The following is a 17,681-nucleotide window of genomic DNA, read 5'->3' as shown; positions in this document are numbered from 1 at the left end:
TATTCTCTAGTAGCTATGCGTTCACGACCACAGCTCGTGCTGACTGCCTTGTGTGTTGCCAAGTCACATCTCTTATAGCTGGTGCTCTTCGTGTTGCTGGGTCGTATGGCTACATGTGGCGTTGCTATGGTGACGGTGTCACCATGGAGTGTTGATGCGGTCTCTTATGTTGGCAGGCCGTGTTGATGGCGCTGCTGTAGTTGTTGTTGTTACTGTTGTAGTCTTTGTTGCTGGTGCAGGGGGGCGGCGTTCGTGGATATTTAGTCCTCACAGTTTATTTAGTGCTCTTATAAAATATAACTCCTCAGAGCGAGATAGTTCTTTCATGGCTTTACGAGCTCTATTTTTTAAAACTTGAAGTGTGTGATCACATTATTTTTAATAAATAGAACACAAGAAAATATTTTATTTTTATTTATGCCACTCCGAATTTAGTCTCTGAATCTTCACATTTTTTGATGAGCTTTGGGAATATGTTAGAAATGAGCATCAGGGGGTCCACGGAAACCAGTAAAGTTTTGAAAGGGGTCTACGACAAAAATAACTTTGCGAACCTCTGGTCTGGACATACAACATTGCTAGTTGATAAAAGCGTTGTAAAATGTTTACGTCGCGTCGTTTGGACGAAATGGTTGAATTTATAGAAAACAGAATAAATTCGACCGCCGGGCAAGAAACATAAATGTTTATTAATTTTAATCGGCATACATACAATAAAATTTTGTATGCATACAAAGTCCACTAAATCCTCCCATAAAAAATTGTGTGCTTTTTTCGAGAAAACGCGAATTTTCTTGGGTTTTAGTGGTTTTTTAAATTCAAAACTGCTACAAGCACGCGATATATTGCGGGAGCTTGTAAGTATAGCTTTGTTTAACGCAAGAAACTAGCAGCTCCCTCTCGTTCTTACGCTCTTATTTGTTTATGGCTCTCCTGCGAATTTCTGCTGGCAAAATTCTCACTAGCAGAAACCAGCAGCTGTCAAAATGAATAAACAAAAATTCGCGCCACATATTTTCAATAGTCAAATACACCGATCGGCTGTTTACTTGCTTGTTTCTGCTAGTTTTGCCTTTCTTTACTATTTCTTTATTTCGATTTCTGTGAGCGTAATGCTCTCAATTTTCCCATTCTTCCTCTTCCTGATAATTATCTGCTAGAAGAGAAAAGAAACAAAGCCTATATTGCACCAATACTCTGCTACACATTAAGCGTAATACGCTAAAATGATAGAAGGCGATAGCGAAATTTTATTTCCAGTGTTGCCAGCTCGTGGAATTTCGCACCATAAAAGGGCGCGTGGGATTTTGCTTCTCGTTAAAGGAATACTAGCCATCTACGATTTTGTGGTTTAAAGATTGTTTTTTCATTTGCTGTTCAGTCATTGTTCTTCTTCTTCTTATTATTATTTGGCGCTGTAACCGCCAAAGCTATTTTAGCCGAGTTCAACAAAGAACGCCAGTCGTTTCTCTTCTGTGCCAACTGACGCCAATTGGAAACGTCAAGTGAAACCAAGTCCTTCTCCACCTGGTCTTTCCATCGCTGTGGGGTCATCCTTCTTCCTCTGCTACCACCAGCGGATTCCGAGTTGCATACTTTCAGACCTGGAGCATCGGCGTCCATTCGAACGAGATGTCCAAGCCAGCGGAGCCGCTGTATTTTAATTCGCTGCACTACGTCCATCTCGTTTTAAAGCTCATAGAGCTCATCGTTCCATCGTCTACGGTACTCGCCGTCGCCAACGCGTAAAGGTCCGTAAATCTTCCGCAAAATCTTTCTCTCGAATACTCCAAGAGCCGTCTCATCGGATGTTGTCAATGTCCATGCTTCTGAGCCATATACCAACACGGGCATGATGAGTGACTTATAGAGTGTGGTTTTCGTTCGTCAAGAGAGGACTTTACTCCTGAATCGCCTACTCAGTCCAAATTAGCACTTGTTGGCAAGAGTGATTCTGCGTTGGATATCCATGCTGACATTATTATCGGTGTTAATGCTGGTTTCCAAGTAAACGGAATTCTAAACTTTTTCGAAATTACAAATGTAAACAGTGGCGTGGGTGCCAAGGCGCCAATGCGCTCACTGTTTGTTTGATGACAGCGGATACTTCGTCTTGTCCTCGTTTACCACCAGACTCATTCGCTTTGCTTCTTTAACAAACTGGGAAAAGGCAGAACAAACTTCCCTGTTTGGTGGTATTGCTCAACGTCATTTTACGCAGCCGTATCAGTTTGGCGGGGGAGCCAAATTCAGACATAGCGGCGTATAGGCAACTCCTTTTATTGCTGTCGAAAGCGGCTTTAAAGTCGACAAATAGGAGGTGAGTGTCGATCCTTTTCTCGTGGGTGTTTTCCAAGATTTGGCATGTTGTGAATACCTGGTATATGGTGGATTTGGATTTCTAAAGGCACACTGATAAGGCCCAATCAGGTCATTGACGGTGGGCTTCAGTCTTTCACTCCATACGCTCGATAAGACCTTGTAACCTATGCTTAGCAGGCTGATCCCGCGGTAATTGGCGCGAATGGCGGGGGCGTCTTTCTTGTGGATTGGGCAGAGCACACTTAAATTGCACTCGTCGTGCATGCATTCATCTGACCATATTCTGCATAAGAGTTGATGCATGCTCCTCATCAACTCTTCGCCACCATACTTTAATAAGCTCAGCTGGCAGGCTGTCAGTTCCAGCAGCTTTTTGTGTTTTTCAGCCGCGTATTGCTATTCGTACCTTGTCATAGTCATGCGGTGGAACATGGACTCCGTCATCATCAACTGCGGACTCGGGTTCTTCTTCTCCAAAACTTTATGTGCTGCTACCATTCAGTAGGGTGGAAAAGAGTTCCCTCCATAATTCAAGTACGTTCTGAACATCGGTACCTATGTCGCCATTGTTATTCTTAGGTAGAAAGGTTTTCTCTTCAAAAGGTGTCCAACCCCTCTTCTTTGTCAACACAGAAAGGAGTACGCCCTGCATTTCAAGCTCTTCGCACTCCCGTATTTGTGCCGGGACATTTTTTTAGCACAAAAAGGGTGCCGCGGTGAAAAAAGTTTGGGAACACCTGATTTAGGGGCCCTATAACAGCAGCGTGTGCAAAGAAATTGCGGGTTGTATTTCCCTTATAAGAGTTACCGAACCACACATAAATAAATATAAAATTTTAAGACTTTAAATAACAAGAAAAAAATTATTTGCCTTAAAACTAGTAATAGTATTCATAGTTTTCAAATATTCGTTTATGCCAGTCAAAGGTATCAAAATGGGGCATTTGTGAACAAATAAATATCAAATCTTATAATTTAGAAAAAAAATTCAAAAATTATACAATTGTATCAATAACGGCAACGCTGCTTCCAATACAAGCGCAATATTTTTGTATCAGCATTAAGGTATCCATTCCCGGACCATTTTGTGAATCCCGAGATTTCGGGAACTTAAATTGGTATACCCGGGGTCTTTCTTTAGAGCGAATACTAGAAATAAAAATAAATTTGTGTTTTTAAGCAAAGAAATATAAATATCTTTATTTTATATCAGTTTAAAAAGCTAATTGCAAACTGAATAAACTAAAAACTATGGAATTGAAATTCATTCATATTGTAGTCGCAGTCATTTTTACAAAAGGTAAAAAATAAGAGATCATCTTTACATTTACATATAATAATTATTCATTTACATATATGTGTAGTAATATTAGTATGCCACAAGTCTGTACTGTTTTTTCCGTTCGCAAAGCTCGGGGTCGCCTGTACCGATTTTTTTAAAATTTAGGTATAGATTCTGGATGGGCTTCTCATTGTCTTAGGCAAAAAAAAGTTTAAATACTTCTTAAAAAAGGGAACTGAAGGACTTTAAAAATCCTATAGAATCTAACATACATGCCCACATAACAGCGCAGCTCATCTGCAAATCACAAAAAAATAGCGCCCTTTGCTGTTAATTTGTACGGAATACAGCGCAAAATAAGGGTTATGTATACATATACACACGTGGTAATGCCAAAGTTAATGTTGATTCTTATGTTAAAAAAACAAATATGTATTTATGTACAGTTCATGGATAAATCATGTAGGCAATTACATATGTATGTACAAGGAGCAATTAACATTGCTGTTAGCACTTTTGTATATGAATATTTATGTGCATACATAAGTATGTACAGTATTGGCCAATACAATAGCACCCCCATTTCAAAGTGATATTGTTTGCCACTCATGTTTATTTATTTATTTTTAAGAATTTTCAATTAAAATACAGTTCATTCTCTCACAAAACTCACATAAACTCAAGTTTAAAACTTTTTAAAAGACCGCAAAAAAGTGCAACAAATTTTCACCCAAATTTCAAACTTTTTTCTCAGAAGCGGTAGAATTTTTTTGAATACACAGTTTTATAGCCCATTCAGTTTTAGTCTAATAATGTGCAAGTTTCAAGTGGCTAAAAATTACCGTTGATTTTTTAGAATTTTTTTCGCCGAGGATGTTGCGGGTTTCTGCCATATAAAAATAAATAGTGTTTAGTCGTTATATGGAAGCAAATGAGGCATAAAAAATCAACGGTAATCTTTAGCGACTTGAAACTTCCACATTATTGGACAAAATTGAATGCGCTATAAAACTGTGTACTCAAAAAAATTCTAGAGCTTCTGAGAAAAAAGTTTGAAATTTAAGGGAAAGTTTGTTGCACTTTTTTGCGGTCTTTTAAAAAGTTTAAAACATTGGTTTATATGGGTTTTGTTAGAGAAAGAACTGTATTTTAATTGAAAATTCTTAAAAACAAATAATTAAACATAAGTGGCAAACAAAATCGCTTTGAAAGGGGGGTGCTATAGATATGTCCAATACTGTATATAATTGCGCATAAAAACCCTGCTGCTATGTTTTTTGTACGTACTAAGTGAGCGCAATATTAAGAACAGCAACAGCAGGGGTGAGGTCCCTGATAAATAAAAAATTTTCAGGTAAAAGTGTCACCGTTTATGAAATATTTACATTTTTTCGAATTAAAAAAAAATCGTGCCTTTTTATGTGTTTTCTTTAACTTCAACTACAAACCGGGCAATACTTAGTAAATTTTTTATTTAAAATACTTTCAGATAGTTGCCTCTCCATACTAAAATGCAATGTAGTTAAAATATATTGAGGAACCATCATAAAATTAGGACTATTTCTGGATTTTTAACTTTTTGATATTTTGTTCCCCAAATTTGACTGTCTCGGGTGAAAAAAAATGTACTGAGCTATAACTTTACATTACATAAAAAAATTGCCCATTTCATAAAGATTTCAGAAAGGTGCCACACTTACTGTTTCGAATAGAAAAAAAAAGTTATAGCCGCTTTTGTGGGTAAAGGACTGAGACACGCTAGAATGTATTTAATAGATTTAAATTGAATTTGACTCTTGTTACCGTCAAATGACATGCTAAATAGTACAAAGGTACATTATTACCTGCTCCTGACATTATTTTGTGTTACTTACCGGAATTAGTGAAAGCAGATTTTGTGAAATTGGACCCTTCGAACAGTGTGTTATTAATACTATGACAGAGAACACGCAGTATACGTCGCATGAATAGAGCTGCTCAAAGACTCTATGCAAAGCGATACCCCAATCGTCGACATCCGGGTCGTGAAGTATTCGCCCGGACCCATAGAGAAATATATGAAGGTAAGTGATTTTTACACCTTTCTTGTTTGCTGGAAGGCGTGGCGGCGAAACAGGACGTCCTGCAACGGTAGATGTTGACGCTGTGTTAGAGGAAGTGGAACTAGGTCCATCGACTTCAGTGAGAATGATGGAAAGGCAGACGGGAATACCAAAAACTACAGTTCACAAAGCTTTAAAAGACCATCGATTTCATCCCTACCACATTCAACGTGTTCAGGCTCTACAGGAAAGAGATTACCTGTCGAGGGTTAGATTTTGCCGTGAAATGTTGCGAAGGCATGCATCAGACCCCAACTTTTTTAATAAAATAATTTGGAGCGATGAATCATCATGCAAACGTGATGGTTATTTTAATTTACATAACCTTCACAGTTGGCAGATAGACAATCCTCACGAAATGAGAGAAGATCGTTCGCAGTACCGGTACAAAATAAATTTATGGTGCGGTATTTTTAATTGTCAAATATTGGGACCTGTGGAACTGCCGCCAACGCTCAACTCTCACAGTTATTTAGAGTTCCTTCAGGAACGGCTTCCAACTCTTTTGGAAGATGTACCCTTAAACCTGCGGCGAAGACTATGGCTGCAAAATGACGGGTGTCATTTAGACGAAACTTATCATCGCCGATGGATTGAACGATACGGGCCAATCACGTGGCCCGCTCGATCGCCAGACCTGAATCCATTAGATTTTTTCTACTGGGGCGGGAACAAATAAATGGAGCTGCTGCTGAGATAGCCCAATTGAGTTTAAGATCTCTACAAGCGTCTTTTCTTAAAAGGTGCCGAGCTTGTATTAGAGTCGAATATTGCCCATTTGAGCATATTTTATCAATAAATGAATGAATTTTTCTTCAAACAACTCATGTATATCTTATTTCACGTGAACCCATCCTTCACACAAAATATTGATAGATATAGCCCTTGTTATAGACTCTAGTCCGAATTCCGGTAAGTAACATAAAATAATGTCAGAAGCAAGTAATTATGTACCTTTTTACTATTTAGCATCTCATTTGACGGTAACAAGAGCAAATTCAATTTAAATCTATTAAATGCATTCTAACGTGTATCAGCGGCTATAACTTTTTTTTTCTATTCAAAATATTAAGTGTGGCACCTTTCTGAAATCTTTATTAAATGAGCAATTTTTTTATGTAATGTAAAGTTATAGCTCAGTACATTTTTTTTTCCCCCGAGATAGTCAAAGTTGGGGAAGAAAATATCAAAAAGTTAAAAATCCAGAAATAGTCCTAATTTTATGATGGTTCCTTAATATATTTTAACTACATTGCATTTGAGTATGGAGAGGCAACTATCTGGAAGTATTTTACATAAAAAATTTACTAAGTATTGCCCGGTTTGTAGTTGCAGTTAAAGAAAACACATGAAAAGGCACGATTTTTTTTAAATTCGAAAAAATGTAAATATTTCAAAAACGGTGGCACTTTTACCTGAAAACTTTTTGTTTATCAGGGAGCTCACCCCCCCGCCTAACTTCCCCTAAAGTTTGGCACGTTACTTCTGGGACAACCTGTATACTCCATATCTCTGGAAATAATCATGATAGAGTTCTGGAGCTTGGTATGGAGATATATGAAGTCCATCGTATGCTCTTGGAGAAAAATTGGAGTTATCGGAAAAGGTGGAGTGGCATCTCCCATACAAACCGTATATTTCATACTGCATATCTCTGGAAGTTTCATGGTAGAGTACGGGAACTTGGTATGGGCGTATGTATATGAAATCGATCGCATACTCTTAGAGAAAAATTGGAGCTATTAGAAAAGGGGGTGTGGCACCTCCCACACACACCTAACTTTTCATACTGCATACCTCTGGAAATGTTCATGACATAGTGATGGAACTTGGTATGGAGATATATGAAATCCATCGCATACTCTTGGAGGAAAATTTGAGCTATTAGAAAAGGAAGCGTGGCACCTTCCAACAAACCGAATTTTTCATGCTGCATATCTCTGGAAATGTGCATGGTAAAGTACTGGAACATGGTGTGGAGATATATGAAAATCAATCGCATACGCTTCCAGAAAAATTGGAGCTATTGATAAGAGGGCGTGATACCTCCCACACAACCCGAATATTTCATGCTGCATATTTCTGGAAGCGTTCATGGTACAATTTTTGAACTTGGTACGGAAATATATGCAATCAATCACATACTCATGGAGAAAAATTGGAGTTATTGGAAAAGGGGCGTGCACCTCATATACAAACCGAGTTTTCATACTGCATGTCTCTGGCTATGTATATGAAATCAATCGCATACTCTTGACAAAAATTGGAGCTATTGTAAAAGGGGCGTGGGATCTCCCATACAATACGAATTTTTCATACTGCTTACCTCTGAATAAAAATTCGGACTATTTGAAAAGGGGCGTGGGACCTCCCATATAAACCGAATTTTTCATAATAAGTACCTCTGGAAGTGTTCATGTTAGAGTACTTTAACTTTATACGGGCGTGGCACCTCCCATACAAGTCGAATTTTTCTTATTGCATATCTCTAGAAATGTTCATGGTAGAGTACTGGAATTTGGCACGGAGACACTATGTATATGAAATCAATCGCATACTCATGAGAAAAATTTGAGCTATTGTAAAAGAGGCGTGGGACCTCCCATACCATACGAATTTTTTATACTGCATATCTCTGGAAGTGTTCATGGTACAGTACTGGAACTTCGTGTGGAGATATATGGAATCAATCCCATACTCATGGAGAAAAAAAGGCTCTTTGAAAAGAGGGCATGGCAAAGTACAAACGTACTGACTGTTACTTATCTTTGAATGTGTATATAATTCTTCTGTAGGTATGTTTGTGAATGAAATCCTAAATGGCTGGAGGGATTTTAACGGAGTTGCCAGCTGGTGATGAGGTCGTGTTATTACTAAAAATCGACAAGTAAGAAAAGGTGCCGTGAATGTCAGACTAAATCGACCTGTTGAATCATTGAGAATATCGAGCTCTCGTGTGTTACGATTGGCCCAACGGATGCGATTTGCCAACATTATTATGCGGTAAAGCTTCATTCGGAGACACAAGCAGTGCAATTCTGACAATCGCCATTGGGGCCTAAAGCACGCAATATAAAAGTAACAGATGCAATGTGTAATCAATCAAAGCTGGTTGTATGAGAAGCATGTAACTAGGTGGTGTATGTTGTAAGGCGCGCCTGCTATTCTTTTGGAGATTCTTAGCGATCAAAATTAGCGATAGCGAATGCTGGAATCCTGCCGCAGGGTTGAGTTGTGCAGTGGTAAATCGCAAATCACCACCTGTCGAAATACCCTAACAGCCAGTTTCATGAAATCAATTTAATGAAAATTTATTTTTTTATTTGAATTTAATATGGAACCTGACAGAAAAAAATCATTTTTCACTGAAATTTCTTCCGTGAAACTGGCTTTTAAGATACTTCATCTGAAATAAGTCTGTGTATGTACATATCCGGGATGTTGCGAATGTGGAATTTTAGACATCCGCGGATGCGAATGCGGATGCGGATGTTCAAACGCTAACATCCGCGGATGCGAATGCGAATGCGGATGTAAAGTATTTTTATACCCGAGCGCACTTGTACGCAAGGGTATTATAACTTTTTTCACATAACGGCTGTTTGTAACAGGCAAAGCGAATCGAGATAGATATAGACAAATGTATACATAAATGATCAGAATGAAAAGAGCAACCGTACGTGCACACGATAACTCGAGTACAAATTGAGATATCTTAAAGAAACTTGGTATGTGTACTTATTTTGAAATTAAATTAAAAATGAGAATATTAAAAGTTTTTGGAAATGGGCGTAGGCACACCCACTTACGTTTACATGTGTATATCTTGGGAACCGCTCCACCAATTTCTCCCAAACTTGGCACAGTTGGTGGCTTTCACAAAACATACCAAACGGCTGAAAATTTAAAAAATCGGATAATAACCACGCCCACATCCCACATAACGGTAATTTAGAGAAATTCGAAAGCTTCGATAAATCAGTAATCAATACTGCAGCTAATTTATTCAAAATTGATGTTTGCAATAATTCTTTAGCAAAAAGTACGCTTATAATAAAATGTTGGAAAATGGGCGTGACCCCGCCTACTTAAAACCACATATGTGTATCTCGGTAACCGTTCGATCAATGTGTACCAAACTCGGTATGATTTTAGTGGTTGCCCCATAGAGGCAAAACGTTGAAAGTTATTAAAATCTGACTAAAATTACGACCACATTTTTATAAAGCTCATTTTACCCAAAATTGATACTAACAACAATCCCTTGAAAAGAATTAACATTATGGAATTTTGGAAAATGTGCATGATGCCGCCCACATATATCTATATAAGTTTATGTTTGATGTTTGAAATAGACGTAAAACCACCACTTATTACCATGTAGCGGTAGTTTTCGTAAAGGTGAAAAACTATATTGAATACTTGCGCCGGGTATTTAATGTTCGGCTCCACCCGAACTTAGACTTTTTTACTTGTTAAGAAATAATTTAGGTGATTTAGTTAAATAAAAAATGGAAAGGTTAGTAATTTTTAATATTTTTTTTTTTAGTACTTGAATTTAAAAATTGGAACATTGTATTCAATAAAAGTTATTAAAGGGTCGTAAATCAAACATGCGCCACTAAATAACTACTCGCTCGCTGCGAAAAACTTGAAACTTGACAAAATTGTAATTTTTTTTCGATTGACGCTGCACCAGTCGAGAGGACTTTCAGTTATATTTATTTTTTTTATTGCGGTGCAATAATTCCTTTTTGGGAATTGCATCGGTCTGCAAATGTCGTATGTATCCTCCTGACTTTCATCGTCACAATCTAGTATCATGGCAAGATCGTTGATTAAACACCGTTGTTTTCCAAAGAATTCTTCATTCTCATTCTTTTGGTTGTTTCTGAATGTGGAGAACCAGTAACGCCAACAGCGTTTTTCGATTTTAGTTTTTGTAATTCATTTTTGATCCTTTCTTCTGTGACTGACCAGATATACGTTTTATCATTGCACTTGCATAATATTCCAGGGACCGAAAATAACAGTTATTTTCTTTACGAGTTAAACTTGGCCTAATATTTTTTATTCCGAAAGTTTATTTCTGGATAATAAACAAACAGTTTATCAAAATTAAACAATTTTGGTATCATGTGAGAGGACTGAAACAGCTTTTAAACAGAAATAACGAATGAAGGTTACCACCTCTATTTATATATTTTTTTATATCATTTAATACTAAAGAAATTCATATACCTGACCCAAGGTTTGTTCTATGGTAATTAATTATCATTTTTTATTGAAATATTTTTCAATAGGTGACTTTGCTTGTTTAGACATTTCAGTTTGAAAGCTATTTAAGTCCTCTTTCATTTGATACCAAACTTGTTTAATTTGGATAAGCGGTTTGTTTATTGTCCGGAAAGGACTTTTAGTTGGGAATAAAAAATATTTGGCCAAGTTTAACTCGTAAGAAAATAACTGTTACTTTCGGTCCCTTCAATATTCGCTTTCGCAAAAGATCCGCATTGATTATTGCGTATGTGAATGTTAAAATTAATGCGGAAGCTCCGCGGTTGCGAATGCGAATATTGAAGGGACCGAAAGTAACAGTTATTTTCTTTACATATATAGGATTTCTGTTGAAAAATGATACGCACCCTTTTTTGAAATTGCCACCTGCTATACTATAAAGCTGCTAGGACAGATTCACTATAGAACCGGATCATTGTTGCCGCCAGGGAGTGAAGAGGAAAAGGTTCTTCAAATTTATTTCATTTTGCGATTAACCGTGCTATGAAATGATGCACAATTGGAGTATTTCAAGAACTTCTTGACGGACATAACACTTTCGTTAGGTTATTTAAAGCGGCGAGACGAAGTTCGCCGGGTCTGCTAGTGTATATATACTTACGTATATATCGTCACTGAAATGCAAAAAGTCGTAACTTATAAAAAATTTAAAATTTACTTTTTGATTGATATGATGGATTTCATCGAATTACAACTCCCCACATCGTTTTATGAAAGAAATATATATATTAGTCATGACTTTTTCCATTTCAGTGACGATGTTACGTCTTTTGCATTTCAGATGACTATATACAAGTCCGACGGATTTCGTAAAAAAACAATGATGTCATGTTTCCGATTCGCTTAAAATTTGTGTATGGGTTCTATCAGAGTTGTGAAAAATGCATTAATTTTTAATGCCTTAATGGTCCTTAAAGCACTAATGTTTATGTAAAAAATTAATGCATCATTTTTGAAATTTAATGCAAATAAAAATGTCAATGCATTAATTCTGGAAAATATAATGCTAATTGTTTAAACGAGCTACGCCCGCCGTTTAACCCAACGCAACCTTGAACTATTTTTAACTATTCTAAACTGAATTACTATTTGAAAACTTAATTCCTTAAAATTGTAATTTAACTCAAGGAAAAAATGCACTATGTATGAAATTGAATTCCTTAAATTGAAACCTACACATTTATATTTACCTGTTATCTTGATTATCCAACTTGTAAAACGAATTTAATTAATACCCTAACTTGAATTGTAAAGTTTTTAAAGTAATCTGTATTGATTTCAAGTGGTTGGCAATGCGCGTTGGTATTGCAGTGCGCGCAGCTGACATATAAGTTGACAAATGTCAACAAAGCAAAAATCTATATACACACATAGAATTTTTCCAACCACTTTTTCGTGCGGTCGCCAAACCCTTTTTGCTCGAATTTAAGTTTTTCTTTTACATATAATTGAATTGAAGAAAGACATGTAAATTTTAAAACTTCAACGTGCGGTTTTTGATTTCGATGAAAACCATTAGTCGGTCGTCAAATATTTATCCGTGCGCATAAACAAAGCTACCCCCTCGCCTTTGGAAGCCACTGGTATTGGCACACAGAAGCAACCAAACGTTATCTTCCGTGCCACAGTCAGTCACCCGGGAGTCCAGCAGCCCCACCATCGCCAACCCAACGCCCCAACCACGACAATCCCCAAAAAGCCGCCAGAAGACCACCAACGTTGCCGTCAACGCCCAGCAACAAGGAGCCGTCGCCATCCTCTCCAGCCTTCAACATCGCTCCGTCCATCCACGTCCGGAGTTCAGCAGCCAAAAGTAGAGCCGATCTCCTTACTACTAATGACAAATTGTTTCATCAAATTACCCAAACTAATGTTAATGAAAAAATTTTAATGCATTAAAATTTATGATTTTGTTCGTTTGCATTAATAAAAAAAAAACATTAGATTTATTTTCTAGTGAATTATAAATAACCTCTTTTGGAAGGACTTCGAATAATTACTAATAGTTTTATCAGCTTCATTCTGTTCCGTTTATTTGAAGAAAAATTAATTTTTCGCAACTCTGGGTTCTATACATGAAATAAGCTAACACGTATTCGAGGAATTTTTTTTCTTTTTTTCTTCGGGGATATGATCTGTCAAAGTTCAAATATTTTCGTGATTCTGACCACTCATGTACTTCTTCAAATCGTATATCTCGGGCTCTACTCATCGTAGAGACTTCATCTTAACGTCGTTTTGAAGATAAAGAAACGGGCTTTCTATATGATGGTTATGATTGTCCTAAAGTTAAGTTAGCTATTAACAGTTGAACCTTTTTAAGTTGATTTGCATAGCAAAGACCAGGAAATTTGGGATTTAAAATTACACCATCGTAATCCTTGTTTAATTCTCTGCAAAAAACATGTTCCAAAAAAATAGGTGTTTTTTAAGAACTATTTTTAAAATATTTTGTTTTCTATGACGAGGTGGCTTATTTTGTGAGAGTCAACAATGACGTCTCTACGATGAGCCGAACCCGAAATATAACAATTTGAAGAAGTACATGATTATTTAGTCAGAATCACGAAAAAATCCAAAATTTTACATATATGATCTATGATATATGATATAAGATTCGAAGAAAAAAGGAAAAATGTGAAGCCAATCGAAATTCTGACACCAAATTTGGTGTCCGATATGAATACCTCATATATATGTTATATATATTATAACATAGAATAATAGTAGTGTTAGAATTGTAATATATTATTTGATTATTTGTAGGGTTGCATTTTATACTCTTTTATGCAATTACAGTGTCTGAATGTCGTTTTATTTTAATTTTGTAGTAAATTAAATTATATCCCGGGATCCCAAAAACGGCCCGGGACTCCCGGGTTTCGGGATCCCGGTACTATTATTTTTAAGTGTCTTAATTTGTGGGTTATTGTAAGACTAAAAAATATAAGTGGGCTTACATAAGTGGAAGCAAAGCGTTAAGCATTTCTTTACACGACATATACGTACACATATGTATGTACATTAGAGTGGTCCAAAAAAATTAAGTTGGAATTTTAATGCCCGGCTCCCCCTAGGATTGTTCTCTATCGAAAAAAATATGCCCCTATTTTTTTATTTTGAAATCAAAAAATATTTAGGGGGTGCTCAAAGCGCTCAAAGTTTTCCATGTATTTTATATGGAGAAAAAACCATTTTTCGTGGAAATGGTATACAACTCTTAAAAATCAATATTTTTCAATCGGAAAACTGTGGTTCTCTTCAGGAGACTTCCAGTATTAATATCCAATTGTTAATTTAACCATTTTTAATGATTAAAGATTTTTCCATTGCATTTTCTAGGGGTTTTGGAGGATCTATAAAATATAGTTACTATGAAAAAATGGTTAAAGAGACAATTGCGTATTATTACTGGGAATCTCCTGAAGATAAGAAAAGTTTTCCGATTGAAAACTGTTGATTTTCAAGAATTCTACACTATTTCTACGAAAAGTTGTTTTTCCCCCATATAAAATACATGGAAAACTTTGAGCGCTTTGAGCACTCCCTATTTTTGTTTTTTTTTTCAGAATAAAAAAATAGGGGATATTTTTTTCGATATAGAACAATCCTAGGGGGTGCCGACATTAAAAATCCGACCTTATTTTTTTACATACATTTTTGTACCACTTTAATGTACATGTGCGAACATTTAGGACAAAGAAGAGAGCATGCACATTCATAATATGATACACCGAAAATAAGTTATTTTATTTTATTGATAAAGAAAAGGATAAAGGCAAAGCTAAAAGTAAGAACAAAAACAAAGATGCGTAAAGATAAATGCAAAAATTAAGATCAAGGTAAATTTAAAGTTTTACTAACACTCTAAAAAATTTTTGTTTAAATTTGCGCATATTAAGATAGGTAACCAGTTTCCTCTCTTCATGAATGCAAATCTACACACGGTGTTGATTAAATTAAACACTGCCCGTTTACTTTTACTTATCAGATGTGTGGCGTAGAACATATTTCAAATTAGTTTGCTGAGTTCTAAACATTTATTGTTCACAATTTCACAGTGTACACATAAAATAATTAAAATTTGCTCTAAAAAAATTCTTTAAATTTACGCATATAAAGAGAGGTAACCAGTTTCCTCTCCTAATGCGTGCAAAATTAAACGCTGTCTGTTTACTTTTACAAACGNCATTTCTTTACACGACATATACGTACACATATGTATGTACATTAGAGTGGTCCAAAAAAATTAAGTTGGAATTTTAATGCCCGGCTCCCCCTAGGATTGTTCTCTATCGAAAAAAATATGCCCCTATTTTTTTATTTTGAAATCAAAAAATATTTAGGGGGTGCTCAAAGCGCTCAAAGTTTTCCATGTATTTTATATGGAGAAAAAACCATTTTTCGTGGAAATGGTATACAACTCTTAAAAATCAATATTTTTCAATCGGAAAACTGTGGTTCTCTTCAGGAGACTTCCAGTATTAATATCCAATTGTTAATTTAACCATTTTTAATGATTAAAGATTTTTCCATTGCATTTTCTAGGGGTTTTGGAGGATCTATAAAATATAGTTACTATGAAAAAATGGTTAAAGAGACAATTGCGTATTATTACTGGGAATCTCCTGAAGATAAGAAAAGTTTTCCGATTGAAAACTGTTGATTTTCAAGAATTCTACACTATTTCTACGAAAAGTTGTTTTTCCCCCATATAAAATACATGGAAAACTTTGAGCGCTTTGAGCACTCCCTATTTTTGTTTTTTTTTTCAGAATAAAAAAATAGGGGATATTTTTTTCGATATAGAACAATCCTAGGGGGTGCCGACATTAAAAATCCGACCTTATTTTTTTACATACATTTTTGTACCACTTTAATGTACATGTGCGAACATTTAGGACAAAGAAGAGAGCATGCACATTCATAATATGATACACCGAAAATAAGTTATTTTATTTTATTGATAAAGAAAAGGATAAAGGCAAAGCTAAAAGTAAGAACAAAAACAAAGATGCGTAAAGATAAATGCAAAAATTAAGATCAAGGTAAATTTAAAGTTTTACTAACACTCTAAAAAATTTTTGTTTAAATTTGCGCATATTAAGATAGGTAACCAGTTTCCTCTCTTCATGAATGCAAATCTACACACGGTGTTGATTAAATTAAACACTGCCCGTTTACTTTTACTTATCAGATGTGTGGCGTAGAACATATTTCAAATTAGTTTGCTGAGTTCTAAACATTTATTGTTCACAATTTCACAGTGTACACATAAAATAATTAAAATTTGCTCTAAAAAAATTCTTTAAATTTACGCATATAAAGAGAGGTAACCAGTTTCCTCTCCTAATGCGTGCAAAATTAAACGCTGTCTGTTTACTTTTACAAACGAAATTTGTCACGTAGAGAAAAATTACACACAAAGTGTTTAAAATTTAGTAAATATGAGCACTTAACAGTGGCGGATCCAGGGGGAAGGGGGAATTGTGAACATGTATTCATAATATTCAACTGTAAAAAATGATGAATGAGATATTTTAAATCCGAAAATATTTCAATTTCCCTGAATATCGTGAAATATCATTGCAAGAATATATAATGAATGGATGCTTTTGAAAATTTGAATTCATGGAAAAAGGGTGTAAAATTTCGCTTGAGTTTGAAATTTTAGTTGTGTACTAAGCTTGTTATTTGAGCAGCCTTCATCTAGAAGCGTTAAATTTTGAAAGACGCGCGACTCAGTTGGTAAATCTTGGAAATACATTCAGCTCCGTCTGTGAACTAATCAATTAGTATATTCCTCACAGTTTATCCGCAAAGTTTCCCCAGATATGGGAAAACTTACAACTGATTGAAAACACTGTATATTGTCATTTTGTGATTTGTTTGGACTGTGGAAGCTTATTATTGAGAAATAATTCCTGTAAACAAAAGACGCTGCAGTCTGCGATGGTAAGTATCTATTCCATATTCATGAATTTATGATAGTTTTTCGTATAAACTAAACTTTTCGAATACTCGTTGATATCTCATTGCGTGCCTTTTGGCAATCGACTAAAAGAATTGGAATCCAAAAATTTTCCACTTTTCTGAACATTCCCAAAATTTTGTATTGATATAACCGAGTTTGAGAATTTTAAATTTTTCAACAATTTTTATTGAGCTCGAGGCCGTTTTTTAATGAAAATTTTATTGTGGAAAAGCAACAATAATTTGAACAAATGGAAGAAGTGATAGCTATTTCGGAAATCACCACATTTCCTCATCAGACTTCTTTCAGTAGGCTTCGAACCGACGATCCCACTGACTCAGCCAGTTGCCTATGCACCGTGCTAAGTACGCCTTGTAAATTATCGTTTGCTTTTTTCCACTATTTTCATTTTTGTTATGCCAACACAATCAAGCGCAGCTATTCCGCTGCAATTCACTTGATCATGTGGTTGTTGGTATTGTTGGTTTTTGCTAATAATTCTATTTTTAGAATGTTTAACTTTTAGGTGTGCTCGTCCTTAAGTTATTTGTTTTTGTTATTTTTTTGGCCTTTTAACAATTATATTCAACAATTTTTATTGAGCTCGAGGCCGTTTTTTAATGAAAATTTATTGTGGAAAAGCAACAATAATTTGAAAAAATGGTAGAAGTGATAGCTATTTCGGAAATCACCACATTTCCTC

Source organism: Rhagoletis zephyria, unplaced genomic scaffold (assembly GCF_001687245.7).
Source record: "Rhagoletis zephyria isolate East Lansing unplaced genomic scaffold, Rhagoletis_zephyria_1.1 Rzeph_scaffold_00394, whole genome shotgun sequence".
Taxonomy (NCBI): domain Eukaryota; kingdom Metazoa; phylum Arthropoda; class Insecta; order Diptera; family Tephritidae; genus Rhagoletis; species Rhagoletis zephyria.
Note: the sequence above shows the minus strand (reverse complement) of the source record.